Below are 5876 nucleotides of genomic sequence, written 5' to 3' on the forward strand. Positions count from 1 at the left end.
GGCAGCAGGTAGACCAGTGCACAGGCAAGGGTGTAGTGCTTCTGCTGAACTCAGGAGGGACACCCATCCCAGTCCAAAGGGAGGAACAGGGAGGGAGTGTCTGTGATGTCACAGGAGGGTTCCGTGAGCAATGACTTATAAGCTGAGACCTGCAGGATGAACAGAAGTTATGTGAAGAGGAGAACAAAGTCCAGGCAGGGGCTGGGGAAGCTTGTGCCAAGGCACTGAGGTGAGAGAAGTGGTAGAAAAGGCAGAGCATGGAGGGTCTTTTGAGCTTCATCCATAAGGACTGTGGGGAAACACTGAAGGTCTGGAGTCAGGGAGTGACACAATGTCATTTGCATTTTATTTTACTTTGATTTTCATTTTTTGAGTCGGAGTCTTCCTCTGTCGCCCAAGCTGGAGTGCGGTAGTAGCAGGATCTCAGCTCACTGAAGCCTCCGCCTCCTGGGTTCAAGTGATCCTCCTGCCTCAGCCTCCCAAGTAGCCGAGATTACAGGTGCCTGCCACCACGCCGGGCTAATTTGTTTGTATTTTTAGTAGAGATGGGGTTTCACCATATTGCCCAGGCTGCTCTTGAACTCCTGACCTCAAGTGATCCACGCACCTCGGCCTCCTAAAGTGCTAGGTTACAGGTGTGAGCCACCGCACCTGGCCTATGTTTTATTTTATTTTTGAGACACGGTCTAGCTCTGTTGCCCAAGCTGGAGTGCAGTGGCACGATCTCAGCCCACTGCAGCCTTGACCTCCCTGGCTCAAGCAGTCCTTTCCTCTCAGCCTCCCAAGTAGCTAGGTCTAATTGGTCACCATACCCAGCTAATTTTTAATTTTTTTTTTGTAGAGATGGAGTCTTGCTATGTTGCACAGGCTGGTCTTGAGCTCCTGGTCTCAAGAGATGCTCTCCCCTCAGCCTCCTCAGGCACATTTGCATTTTAGAAACATCACTTTTGTTGCTATTATTGATACCCTCAACACAGAGACACACACATACATTTTGTAGCCTGTGGCTGAACATGCATGGCTGAGGCAAGGGCCTTTAGGAGACCACAGCCCTGGCTGACCCAGTCCCCAGGGTGTTGGGGGGAAAATGACAGCCTATCCTCTTCTCTGCACCCCACCCCATCCAGCAGGCTTCAGGGTCAGGTTCTGAGGGCTGCTATATTGGGCTTTGGTGGGTGAGGGCTTTATCCCACCTCTGTCCGCACTGGGTGAGCTTCTCCCTGGGATGGAGGGATTCTTTGTATCTCCAGGGTGGCAGGGCCTCCTCCCCAGAGCCACAGCGCCCAAGATAACAGGGCAGCCCGGGAGCTGTTTATGAAAAGGCAGCCGCGGAGGGGTGGGCAGGGCCCTGGGGAACAGGGACTGCTGCCACAGATAGCAATTGGGGCGGGGAAGGCTGTCTAAATTACAGCTCCCAGAATAGAGGGGCCCAGAGGGTGTGGCGGGGCGCCCTACCAAAGAAGCCCTGGCAGCCTGCCAGCCACGTCCGGGCTCCAGGCCCTGCCGCAGGCAGAGGCAGGATGACCACATGCCGGGTGCGGCCCCAGGAGATGCCATTCATCTGCCAGGGCCACCGGGCAGCTTCAAGGTGGGGTTAGGCAGTGGCAGGGAAGTTCTTGGGGGCTGGGACAGAACCAGCCTAGTGTGACTTTTGAGAAGGGTTGAGGGTGGTGAGGGGAGGGCTAGGATGAGGGATGACTGACATCTTGCCTACCCCCAGAGGAGACTCTCCATTACACGCCTCTGTGGATATTTCATACAAGTGTGAAATACTCTGAAAATAACAAGAATGACAGCATACAAATAGCCGTGTGTCAGGCAGCACTCTAAACAATAACATACATCACTTCAGTTCACCCTCCCAGATCCCATGACCTAGTTATTATCATCCCCATTTTATAGATGTAGAAACAGAGGCACCAAGAGTTCAAGTACCTGCCCAGGAGAATTGGTGAGTGGTAATCCTAGGACTTGAACCTGGGTGTGTCTGACTCTAGAACCTAGACTCAGTCAGGCAATCTATTTGGAGCCCTTCTCCTCCCTGGGGCTCAGTTTTCTCATCTCTCACATGGGATCATAGTCTGTTGCTCTGTACCAGCCTCCCAAGAGCTGTGTTGGAATCACATGGGGACAGGTGTGATGTGCTGGGAAGTGCTTCAAGCCTGAAGGCCTGCCTGAACTGTGTGACTTATCCGCTCTAAGCCTGTTTCCTTGCTCACAAAATGGAGATAATTGGCCAGGTGCGGTGGCTCACGCCTGTCATCCCAGCACTTTGGGAGGCTGAGGTGGGAGGATTGCTTGAGCCTAGGAGTTTGAGACCAGCCTGGGCAATATGGCGAGACCCTATCTCTACCAAAAATTTAAAAAATTAGCCAGGTGTGGTGGTGCGCGCCTGTAGTCCCAGAAGGCTGAGGCAGGAGGATCTCTTGAGGTCTAGGCTGCAGTGAGCTGAGGTTGCACCACTGCACTCCAGCCTGGGCAACAGAGCAAGACCCTGTCTCTAAAATAAACAAAAAGCTCCAGCCTGGGCAACAGAGCAAGACCCTGTCTCTAAAAAAAAGAAAAAAAAAAGCGGGGGAGGGGATATGATGATAGATCCCTCACACGTTCCTTTGATAATCTGATGAGATTATCAGCTGGGTTCGGTGACTCACACTTGTAATCCCAGCACTTTGGGAGGCTGAGGTGGGTGGATCACTTGAGGTCAGGAGTTCCAGACCAGCCTGGCCAACGTGGTAAAAATCTCATCTCTAGTAAAAATACAAAAATTAGCAGGGTGTGATGGCGTGCATGCCTATAATCCCAGGGACTTGGGAGGCAGAGGCAGGAGAATTGCTTGAATCTGGGGAGGTGGAGGTTGCAGTGAGCCAAGATTGCGCAACTACATTCCAGCCTGGGCGACAGAGTGAGACTCAAAAAAAAACAAACAAACAAACAAAAAACAGAGAGAATCTGATGAGATTATATATGTGTGAAAGTATTCCTGTATTTGAATGTAGTTTTATAAATCAGAAAGTGTAACATTTCAAGTTATGAGGAAGCTGAATATTTATAAAGGCAGTTCCAGTTCACAAGGGAAACTCACCTATGTCTCCAAGGAGCATCCCTTTTTCCAATGAAGAATTACCCCCTTTATTGTTTATTCTTGGGAGAGATTCAGTTTTTCTATAAGGAGTGGCTTAAAGCAAGGCACGCCTACATTCATTTTCTATGAGGATTTGCTGCTTTGAAACTGTCTTTTTTCATCTGCTTGTAGCTAAAATGCTGATTTTCAGATGAGGCTAGGGAAGCCCCGCCTCTCCCTGAGTTCCCAGCCCTACCTGTTTCCTGGACTGTAGGGTTCCATACAGAGACAGGTTCAGTCCAGATGACCCTTATCCCCAGGCTGCTGCTCACTTTCCCAGCCTCCTTCCCTCCCAGATGTATTACCTTTTTTTTCTTTTCTTTTCTTTTTTCTTGAGACAGAGCCTGTCTCTGTTGCCCAGGCTGGAGTGTTGCAGCACAATCTCAGCTCACTGCAACCTTCGCCTTCCAGGTTCAAGAGATTCTCTTGCTTCAGCCTCCTGAGTAGCTGGGATTACAGGCATGCACCACCACATCTGGTTAATTTTCTTTTTTTTTTTTTTTTCAGACAGAGTCTCGGTCTGTTGCCCAGGCTGGAGTGCAATGGTGCGATCTCTGCTCACCGCAACCTCCACCTCCCGGGTTCAAGCGATTCTCCTGCCTCAGTTTCCCGAGTAGCTGGGATTACAGGCATGCGCCACCACACATGGCTAATTTTTGTATTTTTAGTAGAGACGGGGTTTCACCATGCTGGCCAAGCTGGTCAATTTTTGTATTTTTAGTAGAAACAGAGTTTCAACATGTTGGCCAGGCTGATCTCAAACTCCTGACCTCAGGTGATCCACCCGCCTCAACCTCCCAAAGTGCTAGGATTATAGGCATGAGCCACCGCGCCTACTCCAGATGTATTACTTAATATCATGCAACATCCTCTCATCTGCCCCCAGGGGAAGTGCTGCAATGAACCTCAGAGGCTGGATCTTGCTGACTCATCTGGGGTGCCAAGGACAGGTAAAGGACATGGAGTCCAGGACCAGGAGGGGACACCAGGCCAGCAGTTTCACTGATGCTCCCGTCATGACGATGACTGCCTCCCTCCTCCCCTTGGTCCCTGACTCAGTGTCTGCAGTGACCAGGCACCAGGCAGGGAGCAAGAAACCAAGCCTTTCACCTGCTCCCTCCAACTCCTATGGTGCTCCCTTTCTAAGCCTACGTCTCCTCTTCACCCGGTTCCTTATCAGGTACCCTGAGAAGCTGTCACCTTGGCAACTGTCACCTTCTGGTGAGATTTACAATTGCACTGCTACATCTGCTTGTGGCATGGTAAAGTTGCACCAGGACCTCTGCTGTCCATGAGATCAAAGCTCCAGGCCAACGTGAGCACCCCCCTCCATCCTAGAGAGGATTCTGTGAGAATCATCGAGAGGGAGTCACTCTCTCCAGGCAATCACGGGGGTGAGAAAGAAAAAAGAAGAGAGAGGGAGTTACTCATGTACTGACTTATTCAATGAATGTTTATGTTGTAATACCTACTATGTGTCTGGTGCTGTTCTAGGCACCAGGGGCACAAACAGTGTTGCCCACATGGAACTCACATTTAATGGGAGCAGCAGCCAACAGGTAAATATATAGAATGCCATATGATGATAGATGCTATGAAGAACATAAAGCAGGGAAGGCATGTTGAGAGCGGGAAGGATGCTGTTTAACACAAGGCAGTTAGAGGATGCCTCTCTGATCAGGCGTTGAGCCCAGTGAAGGAAAGAAATGAGGCCGGGCGCGGTGGCTCAAGCCTGTAATCCCAGCTCTTTGGGAGGCCGAGACGGGCGGATCACGAGGTCAGGAGATCGAGACCATCCTGGCTAACCCGGTGAAACCCCGTCTCTACTAAAAAGTACAAAAAAACTAGCCGGGCGAGGTGGCGGGTGCCTGTAGTCCTAGCTACTGGGGAGGCTGAGGCAGGAGAATGGCGTAAACCCGGGAGGCGGAGCTTGCAGTGAGCCAAGATCCAGCCACTGCACTCCAGCCTGGGTGACAGAGCGAGACTCCGTCTCAAAAAAAAAAAAAAGGAATGAGGGATCCAGCCATGCAGCTACCTTGGGGAACAGCCTTCCAGCAGAGAGACCAGCAAGTACTCAGGTGGGAGTAGTCTCGGTGCGTTCAAACAGCAGTTAGGAGGCCAGCGTGCAGCTGCAGTGGTGTGAGCCATGTGGAGCCACTCAAAGGATAGAGTTGTGATTTATGGTGAAGCGAGTTTGAAGGATGGAAGTCGGCTGTAAAAATCTTCCTCAACTCTGGCCGGGCGCGGTGGCTCACGCCTGTAATCCCAGCACTTTGGGAGGCCAAGGTGGGTGGATCACCTGAGGTCAGGAGTTGGTAACTAGCCTGGTCAGCGTGGTGAAAGCCCGTCTGTACTAAAAATACAAAAATTAGCCAGGTGTGGCCAAACAAAAATTAGCCAGCTACTCGGGAGGCTGAGGCAGGAGAATTGCTTGAGCCCAGGAGATAGAGGTTGCAGTGAGCCGAGATTGTGCCATTGCACTCCAGCCTGGGCAACGAGAGTGAAACTCAGTCTCAAAAAAAAAAAAAAAGAAAAAGAAAAACCTTTCTCAACTCCAACCCAAGTCCCTCAAGCCAGTTAAGCTAGGATTAGAGTTCAGGGCCCAACCGGGCGTGGTGGCTCATGCCTGTAATCCTAGCACTTTGGGAGGCCAAGGCAGGTGAATTACTTGAGCCCAAGAGTTCAAGACCAGCCTGGGCAATACAGCAATACCCCATCTCTACAAAAAAATACAAAAATTAGTCAGGCGTGG

The 5876-nt window shown here is 50.9% G+C and overlaps 1 long non-coding RNA gene across 1 annotated transcript; it reads left to right on the plus strand.

The window, feature by feature from the left end:
• Positions 1-201: 201 nt before the first annotated feature.
• LOC117067188 lies at positions 202-4432 on the plus strand. Its single transcript, XR_004430649.1, has 3 exons — positions 202-229; positions 4011-4074; positions 4305-4432. It is a non-coding gene; the product is annotated as an uncharacterized LOC117067188 (long non-coding RNA).
• Positions 4433-5876: the final 1444 nt, after the last annotated feature.

Source organism: Trachypithecus francoisi, unplaced genomic scaffold (genome assembly GCF_009764315.1).
Source record: "Trachypithecus francoisi isolate TF-2019V2 unplaced genomic scaffold, Tfra_2.0 Lachesis_group20, whole genome shotgun sequence".
Classification (NCBI taxonomy): Eukaryota; Metazoa; Chordata; class Mammalia; order Primates; family Cercopithecidae; genus Trachypithecus; species Trachypithecus francoisi.